This window comes from Rhinatrema bivittatum, chromosome 3 (genome assembly GCF_901001135.1).
Source record: "Rhinatrema bivittatum chromosome 3, aRhiBiv1.1, whole genome shotgun sequence".
NCBI lineage: Eukaryota > Metazoa > Chordata > Amphibia > Gymnophiona > Rhinatrematidae > Rhinatrema > Rhinatrema bivittatum.
The window spans coordinates 444,630,235-444,646,190 of record NC_042617.1 but is presented as its reverse complement, the minus strand read 5'-3'; positions in this window follow the sequence as shown (position 1 = coordinate 444,646,190).

Below are 15,956 nucleotides of genomic sequence, written 5' to 3'. Positions count from 1 at the left end.
ATAAAAAAGTCACAAATGACTTCCTCCACACACCACATATCATTCACACCCCAAACATACTGCACCCAAATATAAAAAAGTCACAAAGGACTTCCTCCACACACCACGTATCATTCACACCCCAAACATACTGCACCAATATAAAAAAGTCACAAAGGACTTCCTCCACACACCACATATCATTCACACCCCAAACATAATGCACCCAAATATAAAAAGTCACAAAGGACTCCAAACATACCGCAACCAAATATAAAAAAGTCACAAAGGACTTCCTCTCACACCACGTATCATTCACACCCCAAACATACCGCAACCAAATATAAAAAAGTTACAAAGGACTTCCTCCACACACCACGTAGCATTCACACCCCAAACATACTGCACCCCAATATAGAAAAGTTACAAAGGACTTCCTCCACACACCACGTATCATTCACACCCCAAACATACTGCACCCAAATATAAAAAAGTCACAAAGGACTTCCTCCACACACCACATATCATTCACACCCCAAACATACTGCACCCAAATATAAAAAAGTCACAAAGGACTTCCTCCACACACCACATATCATTCACACCCCAAACATACTGCACCCAAATATAAAAAAGTCACAAAGGACTTCCTCCACACACCACATATCATTCACACCCCAAACATACTGCACCCAAATATAAAAAAGTCACAAAGGACTTCCTCCACACACCACATATCATTCACACCCCAAACATACTGCACCCAAATATAAAAAAGTCACAAAGGACTTCCTCCACACACCATATATCATTCACATCCCAAACATACTGCAACCAAATATAAAAAAGTCACAAAGGACTTCCTCCACACACCACATATCATTCACACCCCAAACATACTGCACCCAAATATAAAAAAGTCACAAAGGACTTCCTCCACACACCACATATCATTCACACCCCAAACATACTGCACCCAAATATAAAAAAGTCACAAAGGACTTCCTCCACACACCACATATCATTCACACCCCAAACATACTGCACCCAAATATAAAAAAGTCACAAAGGACTTCCTCTCACACCACATATCATTCACATCCCAAACATACTGCACCCAAATATAAAAAAGTTACAAAGGACTTCCTCCACACACCATATATCATTCACATCCCAAACATACTGCAACCAAATATAAAAAAGTCACAAAGGACTTCCTCCACACACCACATATCATTCACACCCAAAACATACTGCACCCAAATATAAAAAAGTCACAAAGGACTTCCTCCACACACCACATATCATTCACACCCCAAACATACTGCACCCAAATATAAAAAAGTCACAAAGGACTTCCTCCACACACCACGTATCATTCACACCCCAAACATACTGCACCAATATAAAAAAGTCACAAAGGACTTCCTCCACACACCACATATCATTCACACCCCAAACATAATGCACCCAAATATAAAAAAGTCACAAAGGACTCCAAACATACCGCAACCAAATATAAAAAAGTCACAAAGGACTTCCTCTCACACCACGTATCATTCACACCCCAAACATACCGCAACCAAATATAAAAAAGTTACAAAGGACTTCCTCCACACACCACGTAGCATTCACACCCCAAACATACTGCACCCCAATATAGAAAAGTTACAAAGGACTTCCTCCACACACTACGTATCATTCACACCCCAAACATACTGCACCCAAATATAAAAAGTCACAAAGGACTTCCTCCACACACCACATATCATTCACACCCCAAACATACTGCACCCCAATATAAAAAAGTCACAAAGGACTTCCTCCATACACCACATATCATTCACACCCCAAACATACTGCACCCCAATATAAAAAAGTCACAAAGGACTTCCTCTCACACCACGTATCATTCACACCCCAAACATACTGCACCCAAATATAAAAAAGTCACAAAGGACTTCCTCCACACACCACATATCATTCACACCCCAAACATACTGCACCCCAATATAAAAAAGTCACAAAGGACTTCCTCCACACACCACATATCATTCACACCCCAAACATACTGCACCCCAATATAGAAAAGTTACAAAGGACTTCCTCTCACACCACGTATCATTCACACCCCAAACATACCGCAGCCAAATATAAAAAAGTTACAAAGGACTTCCTCCACACACCACATATCATTCACACCCCAAACATACCGCACCCAAATATAAAAAAGTCACAAAGGACTTCCTCCACACACCACATATCATTCACACCCCAAACATACCGCAACCAAATATAAAAAAGTTACAAAGGATTTCCTCCACACACCACATATCATTCACACCCCAAACATACTGCACCCAAATATAAAAAAGTTACAAAGGACTTCCTCTCACACCACGTATCATTCACACCCCAAACATACTGCACCCAAATATAAAAAAGTCCCAAAGGACTTCCTCTCACACCACGTATCATTCACACCCCAAACATACCGCAACCAAATATAAAAAAGTCACAAAGGACTTCCTCTCACACCACGTATCATTCACACCCCAAACATACTGCACCCAAATATAAAAAAGTCACAAAGGACTTCCTCCACACACCACATATCATTCACACCCCAAACATACCACAGCCAAATATAAAAAAGTTACAAAGGACTTTCTCCACACACCACATATCATTCACACCCCAAACATACTGCACCCAAATATAAAAAAGTCACAAAGGACTTCCTCTCACACCACATATCATTCACACCCCAAACATACTGCACCCAAATATAAAAAAGTTACAAAGGACTTCCTCTCACACCACGTTTCATTCACACCCCAAACATACTGCACCCAAATATAAAAAAGTCACAAAGGACTTCCTCCACACACCACATATCATTCACACCCCAAACATAATGCACCCAAATATAAAAAAGTCACAAAGGACTTCCTCCACACACCACGTACCATTCACACCCCAAACATACTGCACCCAAATATAAAAAAGTCACAAAGGACTTCCTCCACACACCACATATCATTCACACCCCAAACATAATGCACCCAAATATAAAAAAGTCACAAAGGACTTCCTCCACACACCACGTATCATTCACACCCCAAACATAATGCACCCAAATATAAAAAAGTCACAAAGGACTCCAAACATACCGCAACCAAATATAAAAAAGTCACAAAGGACTTCCTCTCACACCACGTATCATTCACACCCCAAACATACCGCAACCAAATATAAAAAAGTTACAAAGGACTTCCTCCACACACCACGTATCATTCACACCCCAAACATACTGCACCCCAATATAGAAAAGTTACAAAGGACTTCCTCCACACACTACGTATCATTCACACCCCAAACATACTGCACCCAAATATAAAAAAGTCACAAAGGACTTCCTCCACACACCACATATCATTCACACCCCAAACATACTGCACCCCAATATAAAAAAGTCACAAAGGACTTCCTCCACACACCACATATCATTCACACCCCAAACATACTGCACCCCAATATAAAAAAGTCGCAAAGGACTTCCTCTCACACCACGTATCATTCACACCCCAAACATACTGCACCCAAATATAAAAAAGTCACAAAGGACTTCCTCCACACACCACATATCATTCACACCCCAAACATACTGTACCCCAATATAAAAAAGTCACAAAGGACTTCCTCCACACACCACATATCATTCACACCCCAAACATACTGCACCCCAATATAGAAAAGTTACAAAGGACTTCCTCTCACACCACGTATCATTCACACCCCAAACATACCGCAGCCAAATATAAAAAAGTTACAAAGGACTTCCTCCACACACCACATATCATTCACACCCCAAACATACTGCACCCCAATATAAAAAAGTCACAAAGGACTTCCTCCACACACCACATATCATTCACACCCCAAACATACTGCACCCCAATATAGAAAAGTTACAAAGGACTTCCTCTCACACCACATATCATTCACACCCCAAACATACCGCAGCCAAATATAAAAAAGTCACAAAGGACTTCCTCCACACACCACATATCATTCACACCCCAAACATACTGCACCCCAATATAAAAAAGTCACAAAGGACTTCCTCCACACACCACATATCATTCACACCCCAAACATACTGCACCCCAATATAGAAAAGTTACAAAGGACTTCCTCTCACACCACGTATCATTCACACCCCAAACATACCGCAGCCAAATATAAAAAAGTTACAAAGGACTTCCTCCACACACCACATATCATTCACACCCCAAACATACCGCACCCAAATATAAAAAAGTCACAAAGGACTTCCTCCACACACCACATATCATTCACACCCCAAACATACCGCAACCAAATATAAAAAAGTTACAAAGGATTTCCTCCACACACCACATATCATTCACACCCCAAACATACTGCACCCAAATATAAAAAAGTCACAAAGGACTTCCTCTCACACCACATATCATTCACACCCCAAACATACTGCACCCAAATATAAAAAAGTTACAAAGGACTTCCTCTCACACCACGTATCTTTCACACCCCAAACATACTGCACCCAAATATAAAAAAGTCCCAAAGGACTTCCTCTCACACCACGTATCATTCACACCCCAAACATACCGCAACCAAATATAAAAAAGTCACAAAGGACTTCCTCTCACACCACGTATCATTCACACCCCAAACATACTGCACCCAAATATAAAAAAGTCACAAAGGACTTCCTCCACACACCACATATCATTCACACCCCAAACATACCGCAGCCAAATATAAAAAAGTTACAAAGGACTTTCTCCACACACCACATATCATTCACACCCCAAACATACTGCACCCAAATATAAAAAAGTCACAAAGGACTTCCTCTCACACCACGTATCATTCACACCCCAAACATACTGCACCCAAATATAAAAAAAGTCACAAAGGACTTCCTCCACACACCACATATCATTCACACCCCAAACATACTGCACCCAAATATAGAAAAGTTACAAAGGACTTCCTCCACACACCACATATCATTCACACCCCAAACATACTGCACCAATATAAAAAAGTTACAAAGGACTTCCTCCACACACCACATATCATTCACACCCCAAACATACTGCACCCAAATATAAAAAAAGTCACAAAGGACTTCCTCCACACACCACGTATCATTCACACCCCAAACATACTGCAACTAAATTGTGACCTTTTTATATTTGGTTGTGGAATGTTTGTGGTGTGAATGAAATGTGATATGTGGAGGAAGGCCTTTGTAACTTTTTTATATAAGCATGACAGATAAGAAACTTAGGGAGATTAATTTATTATGGTAAAACCAACAAAGGTATCCAGAAATCTTTGTGTCATATCTCTAGCCTTTACTATGACATTCTCAGTGGTGGAATGCATCTGCCATAAACAAAAAAATTGCCCAACAGGTAATATTTTTTTTAAGACCCTAGGGTGATTGCAACAAATTTTTTGTGCCATTGAAAACAGAGGTTTGAAAACCACCAGATGCTGTTTCTTTCTCTTATTCATTTTTATTGTGTGTGACCTAGCTGGCCACAGAGAATGTTCTGCAAGTTGTTTCTTAACTGTGTGATATGCTGGATGCACTTTCTTACTTTGTACATTTTTTGTGTTGTCTCTTCCCTTCGCAGGCACCACCCAACCAAAGTGATTTATGTTTCCTTATCCTCCTTCGCCCTCTTTGTGTGCTTGGTTCAAGTAACACGGTTTCATATTGTCAGCCTCTCGTTTCATGACCCTCATACCCAAGCCTCCGACGTTGAACCCATCTTCATTATTCCTCCAGCGTTCCACCATCTCATGCTTCCCCCAGCTGTCACTCACCCCCTCATTATGTCCTCTTCCCCAGCATGCACATATGCTGTACCTCTGGCCATGAACCACCCAGTGAGAGCCTGTGCCGCCACTCTGTCCCCATCTGTGTCAGCACTATGAGCAGATTTGAAACCGGCAGGCTGGCATCTCCTGATACTGATCTCACAATGAAAGAAACTAGCAGATAGGAAGCACCGGCCTGCCGGTTTCAAACATGCTCGCAATGCTGACACAGATAGGGGGCAGTAGTCGGTAGCAGCAGCATGAGCTTCAGCTGCTGAGCTTGTCAGACAGGGACGGGGTGAGGAGGCAGGAGGCACATGAGTGGGGGAGAAAGAGAAAGGGCAAGACAAGGAGGCACATGCTTGTAAGTGGAGAGAGGAAGGGAGAGGCAAGAGGCATATTTTTGGGGGAGAAGCAGGAGGCAGTGCTTTGAGGGCAGGGAAACACAAGAAGCACATAATTGGAGGGAAGGAGGAAGACAGAAGGCACATGCTGGGGAAGTGGTTAGAGCAATGGGCTGAGAACCAGGGAAGCCAAGGTTCAAAACCAGCTTCTCCCTCTGACACTTCATGTGACCTTGGGAAAGCCATTTTATTTCCAATTGCCTCAGGTACCCACTTACAGGCCAATGCAATACCATTCACTGCGGCCAGTGCATCGCTTAACACGTGATTGGACATGTGTTTTGGATGCAGTAGGGCAGAGCTTTCCAAAGTGTGTGTCGGGACACATTAGTGTGTCGCCTGTAGTGTGGAGGTGTGTCGCCCGGTCCACAGGGCCGGCGGAAGCAGGGAACTATAGCAGGAAGATCGGCGGGCAGTGGTGGAGCTTACATCACCACGGCCCGAAGAAAAGGGTCACGTTCACTCCTCCTCCTTCCTGCCTGTGCAGCCCTGGAAGAAAAATGTTGCCGGAGCCGCGTGGGCAGGAAGGAGGAGGAGCATCTGCTGCGTACAGAAGAAGAGCAGCATTAATGGGCCGTTGTGGATCCCACGTCGCGACGGCCCGAGAAGAGGAGGAAACCCGATAGCAGGGCCGCTGCGGATCCCACGTCGCGGCAGCCCGAGAAGAGGAGGAAACCCGATAGCAGGGCCGCTGCGGATCCCACGTCGCGGCAGCCCGAGAAGAGGAGGAAACCCGATAGCAGGGCCGCTACAGATCCCATGTCACGGCCAGGGAAGATCAGGGCCTCTGAAGAGCCCATCCTTCGGCAACCCGTGCAGAGGGACAGCATGTGCCAATGAGAGCCTGTGCTTGAGCAAGAGAGCATGTAGGAGTGAGAGAGCCTGTGTGTGTGAGAGTGAGACAGCATGTGCACGAGAGAGACAGTATGTATGTATGTATGAGAGAGTGGCATGTGAGAGTGAGAGCTGTGGATGTGTGAGATTGCATGTGAGTGAGAGCCTGTGTGTGTGAGAATGTGTGAGATAGCGTGTGAGAATGAGAACCTGATTGTGTGTTTGAGGGAAGACAGATGGAGAGAAAAGAAATAGAAAAAAAGACCCTGTAAAAGGAATTGGCAAAAAAACAAGAAAGGAAAGGTGGAAAAAAAAGCCTGTGACCAACCGATTAGAAAACTAAGATCAGACAGCAAAGGTAAAAAAAAAAAATTACTTTTTAGTGATTGGCACATGTAATCTTTGGGAAATTGCAAGAGTAGCACTTTATGCGGATCTCACAATGTACGAGATCAGCATGGAGGAAGTGGAAGCCTGCAAATATTTATTATGAGATAGGTTGTGTTGTGAAACATTTTATTTATGTATATATTTAAGGAAACATACATACATTGTCGAAATACATTTTGTTCATTTAACCTTTAACTTCTGGTTTGCTGGTAGACTGAATTACTGTGTCACGAAATTATGTTTGTCTAAAAAGTGTGTCACCAACATGAAAAGTTTGGAAAGCTCTGCAGTAGGGGATTAGCGCATCCAGTTGAGTGCGTAGCTGATAGCGCTTATCACGTGTAAATTCCATGTAGATGAGGCTGTTAGCTAATCCCCGCTATTCAAAACATTTCCAGCGCGGCCAATGCACCCAGGGCTGGTGTACAGGGTATCGTGCAAGTCTTAAAAAAAAATAAATTCTGGGTGCCCAAAATAGATGGTCTAGGCTGCGTATCTTGTGCTGGTGGCGGGGGGGGGGGGAAACGGATGCACGAATTGAGCGTTCGTTTTCTCAGCCTTCACTCACAGCCACCTCTCCCGTGTGCTCGATGCCAAGGAGGCACTAAGGATGCACAATTTTCTCTAGCGTCTCCTTTTTAGCGCAACCCCTCATTTAAATAGTGCATCGCACACCCGGGAGAGGTGGCACTCAATCATGAGTGCCCGTTTTACACGAGCCGATATTGCATTGGCCTATTAGATTGTTTGCTCTTTGGGGCAGGGACATGACATGTGCCTGAAAACTTACTATGGTTGTACAGCGCTGTGTATGGCCAATATTGTATTTGTTTATTTGTTTTAAATTGCTTGTTTTCCCGCACCCTCCACAAATCAGGGCGGGTTACAGATAAACATACAAAATATTAAAAAAATACAAATAAAAGTCCAAAAGAGATGATTATGCAAAATTATAGAAATATGACTGGGCTTCATCCTACCCATGGTTACAACAGCTCTATAAAAAAATACACAGTAGTATTAAGTGGGGGAAGAGAAGGGATGGGGATGCTTTGGGGGAGAGCGCCAGGAGGGCAAATTCTGGGGAAGAGAAATGAAGGGTTATTAGTGGCAAGTGGTAAGAATGGAAAAGGATGCATTATATAGATGAGGGATGATGAAGAGATGGGAGCCACAGGAATAGAGAGCTAGCCAAGAGGAAATGGGAGTGGAATGGGAGGTTTCTGCTGAAAGATATGAGAAAAGCTAAGGAGTGGAAAGAGATGGAAGCAAAGAAGAGAAAGTTGGAGAGAATGAAGAAGAGCGAGCTTGGGTCCCTGCTGGGGGGGGGGGGGCTGGCAGCAGCTGTAAGTGACAGCGCTACAGTAGAAACACACTGTAGGGAGCCCTCACACTCTCTCGTTATCTCCTCTCCCTCGGTATTACCCCTGTCTTCATGCTTCCCCCAGCATTCCCTCCTTCCTCTCATTTCAAATTTCAGTTGTTTTCCTCCGCGCCTATACAGCAGGAAGATACCAAAGGTTGATATATAGGCACACTTTTTCCATCTTTTTTTCTGCACTTGAACTGGGAAAATTACATTAACTGTTGACAGAAAAGTGTAAAGATTTTTTTCAGTGTAAGGAATCATGGATACTGGAGGTATAATGCTTGCTGCATAAATTCCATACTTCTTACGTCTCTTGTAGAAATTAGTTTCTTGGGGAATCAAAGCGTTCATTTATGCTCCTTGGTTCTTAGTTTCTTTCTCATTAGGTCCCAAAACCGCACCTTCAAAAGGATAAAAATGCATGGACTTGGTCCACAGGGTGGCTACGAAAATGGTCAAATGTCTTTATTAAACATATGGGGACAGACTTTAACATCTAATGGGCCTGGCACACAGGTTATCCTGTGGTTGGATGCACATTTTGGATGGGATATCATAACACCCGATGCAATAAAGGGATTAGCGTGTCCAAAACGTGCACCCAAACACGTAGTTAATAGTGCTTATCACATGTAAATTATATGTAGATGAGGCTATTAGCTATTCCCCCAAAATGCAGAAAATCACTGGGTGCCCAACGCACATCTTTTAACTCAGCAGATTTAACTCCAGCCCGGAGCTGGCATTAAGTCAATCTGCGAATGAAGGTCTCAGGAGGAATTTAAAAAATAGTGTCCTGTGTGGTTCCTACCTTTATTCTTAAACACCTACTGTTTGCTGTGGTTAAGAATAAAGGCATAATGTAACAGCTTGATGAAAAAAAATTCTGGATGCATAATATATACAGACAATAAACACGCTCCAGGCCTATTTTGTCCCTTGTTATTTGTGCATGTATATTGAGCATCCAGAAATCTACCTGAAGGCGGGATAAAATGGAGACTCCTATTGAGTGCTTGTAGTAATATGCAAGTGCACAGCCACATCTCCTGGGTGCCCGAAGTATTTGAGTGCTAGGAGCACCCAATTTCTCCCTAGCGCTTCCTTTTTAACGCACCAGCTCATTTACATATAGCATCAGGTGCCCAAGAAAGATGGCTGTGCGTGTTAAAAAAAAACAAAACCCAAAAACCGGGCGCCCAGTTTGGACACATATTTTTGCGCACTTCTTATTAAATTAATTTAAATGCCTTTAAGGAATAAATGCCCTGGAAGTGGGCCTCTTTCAAAAGAAGGAGGCTCTGGAAGCAAAGGATGAGGGTGAAAAGACATAGACTCAGGAGTAATCTAAGGAAATAATTTCTTTACAGAAAAGGTGGTGAATACATGAAATGGCCCTCCAGTGGCGCTGGTGGAGACATGGCCATATTAAGAATTCATGGGATATTTATAGAGGATCTCTGAGTGATAGGAAGGGATTGTAAAGCTAAGCAGACAGATTAGATGGACTATATTGTCTCTTATTTGCTGTCATGTTCTCTGTTTCCTTTCTTCTCAGAATCCCAAACTCCCTTCTAGCATACAAAGCTGTCATCACATGAACACTGATTAGATTTCTTCTCACAGAATGCCTGGAAGACTCGAGGACCAAAAGACCTTACTCTTCACTTGAAAAACTGGAGCTAACTCCATGCAGTTACTTCCCACCAAGGGAAACCTTAACGGCCGAATTTTAAATCAGCTACGCACGCAAATATTGTCACTTCCGCGCGTGGCCGGGCCCTGCACACCTATTTTCAAAAGGGCCCGGCCACAGGCGTAAGTGACAATACGCACATAATTGCCGGGCCCTGAAAAGGGGGTGAGTCGGGGCGGGATGGAAGCCATTAGCCACTGTCCGGGGAAGCACGCGCTGGCAGTCGGCCGGTGCGCATAAATTACTTCAGCTGTGGAGCTTAAGTAAATTGAAAAACAAAGGAAAAAAACCCCAAAAAGGTAGAGTTTAGGGGGTGGGGAGGAGAGGGGAAGAGGTTTAGGTAGGGAGGTTGGGAAGTTCCCTTTCAGTCCCCTTTGTTTGTCATGTCTTTTTATTCTAATATTTTGCTCATTGATGTTTTGTAATTATTGTTTTTTGACTGTGTGTATAAAGATGTAATCCGCTGAGAATAGTAGATCAGCGGAATACAAATTTATTAAATAAAGAAGGCTGACGAGGAAGAAGCAGAATTGATTTAAAAATATTTCTGTTAACTCTTCACTGAGGAAGGGCCAGGAGTAGGACCACAGAAACTGGACACAAATGGGATTAGAAGTGAAGTGAATCTCAAATGATTTTCAGAAGACAGCGTTCGCGAGGAGCTAGCTAAACTAAAATTAGATAAAGCAATGGTGCTGAATGGGATGCATCTGATGTTTGAATTCAACTTAGAAAAGTTCCAGTAACTCCTCTGCTTGACCTTTTCAATGCTTTTTTTTTTTTAGAATCAAGTAGTTTTGGAGGACTGGAGACAGGTAGATGTAGCTCCCCTTCACAAAAGTGAAAGTGAGGAGAAGGCTGGGAACAACAGACTGGTTAGTTTGAACTTTGTGGAGAGTAAATTAATGGAATCGCCACTAAAAGAGAGAATGGTGCATTTTCTAGCATCCAGTGAATTACAAGATCTGAGGCAGCATGGTTTTACCAAAGATACCTCTTGTCGGAAGAGCCTAATCAATTTCTTGGACTGGGTGACCAGAGAATTAGATCAAGGGAGAGTGCTAGATGCAGTGTACTTAGATTTCTGAAAGACCTTTGACACAGTTCTGTGTAGGCGACTTATAAACTGAGCCCCTTCGGTAGGGTCCTAAAGTGATTGGCTGGGTTAGAAAGTGGTTGAGTGGGAGATGATTAAGGGTAGTGATAAACAGAGCTCACTCCAAGAAGGCAGGTGTTACTAGACGTATGCCGCAGGAACAGTGTTTGCACTGGTTCTTTTTAACATTTTCTTAAACGATATTTTAGAAGGACTATCAGGAAATGTTTTTTTTGCAGATGATAAAATCTGCAGTAGGGTAGATACCCAAGAGAATGTGATAAACATGAGAAGGTATCTAGCAAAGCTTGAGGAATTGTCTATAATCTAGCAGCTAAGATTTAATGTTACAAAATGCAGAATCGTGCATTTGGGCTGCAAAAACCCAATGGAGAAGTACAGGTTTTATTTATTTATTGAATTTATATGCTGCCTATAACAAAGTTCTAAGCAGCTTACATCCAGTACATACACAATTAAATAGAACATAAAATGAATGAACTACACTTAATGAACTGTTAAAAAAAAATGTGACATTTAAAAAAACAATTAAAAACATAAGAGGATAACATATTAGAACATACAATCAAACTTAAAAAATATATAAATTAATCAATAAAATTGTTAAATAAAAACAGAAATTATAAAATTGATACTGCATAAATCAGACTAATAAACCTCGAATTCAGTCTGCATCAGAAAAAGCCAACAGAAATGGGTGTCTTTAAAAGCTTCTTAAAAGTCTTCGTGCAGGTGGTGAGCTGGATCATTTCAGACAGAGCATTCCAAATTGTGGGACCCACAACAGAAAATGTTTTTTCTCTAGTCTTCAAAAGACACACATGACGAACCAATGGGATCTTGAGAAAACCTCTTTGTGAGGATCTAAGTGAACAAGTGGGATTTTAGATCTTCAACTTAGAATTAAGCCAAGGTAATTCATCAGAGCTGAGAAGTTTGTGAACAAGAAATGCAGCTTTATAATGAATATGCCATGCTATGGGCAACCAGTGTAGATCTTTTAAGATAGGAGAGATATGTGATGTCAGACCCAGTTCCACATGGGGCGATGAAGTCCGTCCAGGAATTGCTTCAGAAGCACCGGTTGCGCTACTTCTAGTCTAGTCTTTGCTTTCGGCTGCAACCATTTCCAGCCTGCATCCTTTAGGCAGTGAAAGAAATTTTAGGGGCTCTCCTCAGGCTGCAGGGCACCCTGCCGGCACTGCTGCTGTATATTTCTGAGGTATAACCAGCTCTTTCCAGGATAGTGGCCTTTACCTCTGCATAGGTGGCCCTCCCATCCAGGGTTGCTGCTTGGAAAGCAGCTTGATGTTTGCCCGTAAGCAAGTTCACCAGGTAGATTGTCCAACTCGTTTTGGGCCAAGCCAACAGCCAGACTGTTCTTTCAAAGTTATTCAAGAAGACCTCTGGGTCTTTGCCAGCCTTCATTTTAAACAAGATGTGAGGCATTGAGGTTGCCTGCGGTATATTGTGCAGAGCAGCCTGAACAGACTCTGCTATCTGAAGTAATACTGTGTGCTGCTGCATCACCTGCTGTTGTATCAGCTGCTGTTGGTTAATTTGTGTTTGCAGGGTGGTTCTGTTAATGCTGCTGGCAGGTGGAAAGGAGCTGGATTACTTGTTCCATTCGGTTGCTCTTGTGCCGGCCCAAGTTACGTACCTCTCCAGGGATAGGAGAGCAGAAAACTATACAAAAAAACCCTGCTGGCCTAACTGGCCCTTATTCACTCCTTGACCCCTGACTAGTCAGGTGGGGATAGCCCCCTTGGCCTGTGCGCAAATGCGGGTTGCAACTGGGCCCCAGGAAAGAACTCCTCTGCAGTTTTTTTTTTTCTCGTGGCTGTCTGCCTGCATTTTAAACTTCTGTTCTCTTCCCTTCTAACACCACCTTCTTCTTTCCCAATCTATTTCTTTAGGCAGTGAACCCAGCTTTTCACTTTCCTCTGGAGGCTTTGGGTTTTTTTTTCTCTTTGTCAGGCTTAGAGAAAAAAATCCCAAGAACACCACCATATGTGGTAGCTTGAGCAGTGAATGGCTTGATAACAGCCAGAGGACACACCAAGTATATTCTGGCTGTAACTTCAGTGCGATTTATTTAAGTGGATTTAACTCAAACAATAGACAGCACGACTTCACTTCAGAAGTTACAACAAAACAATATAACTCACCTTCCTGTTCATACCCAGATCAGTCCAGACAAATGGGTTTTGCATCCCTACCAGCAGATGGAGGCGGAGAACAAAACCTTTGAGGCACTGCTACATATCTGAGAGTGCCACCTGCAGTCCCTCAGTATTTCTCTGTCTCCAGCAGATTGTAGAGGTGCAAACCTGCAGTCTGAGTAAAATAAAACTTTACACTATTTTTCATGATTCTTTGCAGTGAAGTGGACTAATCTATGCAAGACTCATGATTAAATATGACCCATGGTATCTTTAAAATGAAGTGATTCCAAAAGACATATGGTATTATGAACAGTCTTGCTAGATAATTTTGATATTGTTCTGGTACACGCTTATAAAGGTCAATGCAATTTATGGTGATTTTGAAGAAATATAAATACAAACGTGAATGCTCTTGGTGACATATTGTATATGTGCATTCTCTTATTCTGACTCTTTTTGCACTTAGGATACATGCCATCCATGGAGAAAGGGTTACAAATGCATAGGAGGCAGGCATGTTTCAAAAGAAAGGAGGCTCTGGGTCATGGGATGAGAGTAAAATGGGGTAGACTTGGGAGTAATCTAAGAAAGTATTTCTTTACAGAAAGAATGGTGGGTGTAGAGAACAGCCTCTCGGTGGAGGTGGTGACTAGGACAATATCTGAAATCAGAAAAGCACGGGACAAACACAGGGAGTGGTGAGGATTGCAGAGCTGAGCAGTTGATGTGGATGGGCAGACTAGAATAGGCTGTGTGAAAATATTCTTCTGCCATCATAATTCTCTGTTACTTCTTTAACTCACTGACCTTGATGTCACTAATGAAACTTCCTTTGTCTTGTTAGAGGCCAAGAAAGATCTTAATTGAGAAGGGTTAAAGAAAACATTTTAGACTAGCAAACTTAATTATACCTTTACAGGAATGTCTTAGAAACATTTCAGCTCTAAGATCTAGTCTTTTGTTGCAATGAAAGAAAAAGCTTTCTCCTCTCTTGTGCTTCCTTATAAAGGTCTGGAAAACCCCAGACTCTGACTCAAGAACAATGATTATTTGTGCCTGAAGAACAAACATATTACTGTATTCAAATAGTGCTCAAAAACAAATGCCACAAGTAGAGTGAGCTTCTGTTAGTCTCTTCCTGTAAGAATTGAACCAAGAAGCTCATTAGATTTAAACTGTTCTTGGACAACTGATTTCCATGTTGAGACTCTATCTGTGCCCCTTTCTCTTCAGAGATAAATAATAAACTTTAGAAGCAGGTGCTAATGCTTCTAATTGAATTTTTCAAAGTTCCCTCAGATGGTTTTTATAGATTTACAGGGGATACTAAGGGCCTTGGGAAATTTAGAACTTGCAAGTTGAAACCCCTGGAAAAATGTCCCAATTGTTCCAGCTTACATTGTACGGCCATTTTGTCACAAACCATGGCCACATTAAAGGTCTTAATCTCAACCCAAGACTTTTCCAAAATTTCAGTGTTCACTTTTTACTCCAAGGAGAATTTACCCAGCTACTCTGACAAAAGCTGAACAGAATTATAGGAGGCAACAATTTTAGAAGAACATTTTGAAATATTCACTAAAACATCCCATGGTACTTCAAGAGTAACTATTGAAGGCTTCACTGGGCATGGGCTACCTTCTCAAGCCACTACTGAAATAAGATTGTAACCCCTTGTCCATTGGGAATCACTGGGATAACTCTCCCAAACTGAGGAAATAAATCTCAGTTGGTTTGTGAGCTGGGGGCAGCCAAGTTACAAGGCCAGACAGAGCATAGGACACATACACAAGCACTTAAAAAAAAAAATCACTGTCCACATCCAAATTGTGCTCCAAAAAGAAAAGATATTAAAGTGTATTAAAGTATATTTAAGATTTAAGAACATGCCATACTGGGTCAGACCAAGGGTCCATCAAGGCCAGCATCCTGTTTCCAACAGTGGCCAATCCAGGCCATAAGAACCTGGCAATTACCCAAACACTAAGAACATCCCATGCTACTGATGCAATTAATAGCAGTGGCTATTCCCTAAGTAAAATTGATTAATAGCCATTAATGGACTTCTCCTCCAAGAACTTATCCAAACCTTTTTTGAACCCAGCTACACTAACTGCAC